The sequence below is a fragment of the Penaeus monodon genome, unplaced genomic scaffold (genome assembly GCF_015228065.2).
Source record: "Penaeus monodon isolate SGIC_2016 unplaced genomic scaffold, NSTDA_Pmon_1 PmonScaffold_1236, whole genome shotgun sequence".
Taxonomy (NCBI): domain Eukaryota; kingdom Metazoa; phylum Arthropoda; class Malacostraca; order Decapoda; family Penaeidae; genus Penaeus; species Penaeus monodon.
The window spans coordinates 27,652-29,812 of record NW_023641223.1 but is presented as its reverse complement, the minus strand read 5'-3'; positions in this window follow the sequence as shown (position 1 = coordinate 29,812).

The window sequence follows — 2,161 nt, the reverse complement described above, 5'->3', positions numbered from 1 at the left end:
TTAAACATGTATCAATATGAAAACTAATAACAAATTATTACAAAACACTTATTATTGCTATATGCTAAAATTCAATATTTATAACTGCGTGCCGACACCGGCTATATCATTATTATAAGGAATCTCTATTAAAACTCCTCTCCCTGATATCATACTATAAATTACTTTTGTAATAAAACTATAACTGTTCCTTACTACAACAAAATATATATTGAATTCTTGATAATAAAAGTTGTCTTTACCAATGTATTTAGTGTGGGCTCAATGGGCAAAGAGCACCTGAATCCTTGTGTCATATCTACAGATAAGAAAGCTAAATCTCTTCCAAACTCTGAGAGTTTCTGGCATTGATGACAATTTCTTGTCCCGATGTTGATGCTTTAGTATCTTGAAAAAGAGTTAATTGATATTAACGGCATGCTTTACCCTTATGTCAAAAGCAGAAAAGAAATATACATATAAATGTAAAAACTTTCAATACACGATAGCTAATGTACAGTTCTTAGATTTTGTATTTTCACTTAATTGTCATTTCACTTAAACTAGCTATTAGCTTACACACTACACACACACACACACCACACACACACACACACACACACACACACCACACACACACATCACACACACACACACACACCCACACAACACACACACACACCACACACAAAAAACATAATAAGAAAGCAAAGCCTCTCCTGAAATTGAACAAAATCAGATTGGTAAAAATACCTGTGTTCTAAAACTACTGAACACTTTCAACTGGAAAAAAGGTTTTTTTTTTGTTTTCCATACTCTTTGTCATTTAACAGCACTGAAACTAATTTTGTTAAAGCTGGAATCTGTAAATCCAAATAAGTATTTTGAACCCAATAAATGCAACTTTGACACTAGCATACAGTACAGCAAGGTGGAAAATCCCTACAAATGCACAAACACGTATTTAATGAAAAGTAGAATAAACAGTTTCAAATCCTCCTGGATTTCATCTTCACGACTGAAGGGAAAGAACGATTTAAAAACTGTGTCTTACGTTCAATAAACCTCATTTGAATATTGGGGTTGTTCTACCATCGTATTAACACAATAGCACTTTACCAATTTACAGTAGAGTAATATATATCTGCTATATACTGAGAGTCGTTTTGAACGGCAAAACATTTTACCATGCTGCACAGTATGGAGGATTTTGAAAATAGTTGTCGCAGTTCACTATTAACTAGTATGAGTATACTGAGAGTGATTTAATTAGCAATTAATTTATTACACATACCAAGTATGAGACCAAGAAATAATTCCTACTGATTTTCACTATCAATTGAAAGCACATCATTAGCAACACATATTATGTGGCATTTAATATGATAAAAATGAATAAATACACATCATACAAAACATGGAATTTTTAATCTGTTATTTAACATAAACAACATTTCAAAATTTGAAAAATCAATAAAATGCTGCAAAATAAAAAGTTCTTTAAAATATATTTCATGTCAGACTAATCTTATGAAAGTTTTCTTTAGGTTACGGCTAGTGCAGAAAGGTGCATTCCCTGTACAGCTCTAAATTAGCTTGACAGCCTATTAAAAAACAGGCTGTCCATCCAACTGTTACTGGCTTTTGATTGAAGCATTAAGATTTACAAAGAAAAAGTAATATTGAAGTCACTAGTGCATTTCGAAGGTCTCTAAGTCTTAAGAACATGGAATATATAAACTTAGAATGTTAAAGAACGAATAATGGAATGCTCATTTTCTTAAAAAAAAGGAACAACTACTTGTACATTGCCATTACTACTAAATTAAATGGTGCTATATATAGACCTCCACAAGAACTTATATATATAAAAAATACCTGACAATACCATACACTAAATACAAAAATAGTAAAAACATTACTTACGAAACATTCATGTTTACTGCACACAGGGACAGATTTTTCTCGAGTTCGTACATAGTGCCATTTGTTGATACAACATCAATTAATGTTGGCTGTGGAGTCCCCCATGCAGATGCCTCCACGATTTCATTTTCTTTCTCTCCACAGTCATTTCTGCCAACAAATTTGACATTGCACCGCCACAACACGCAGCTAATGAAAGAAAATAACAGGACGATATCAGTGTATTATGACTCGCACTGAAAATGGTCACGGCTAG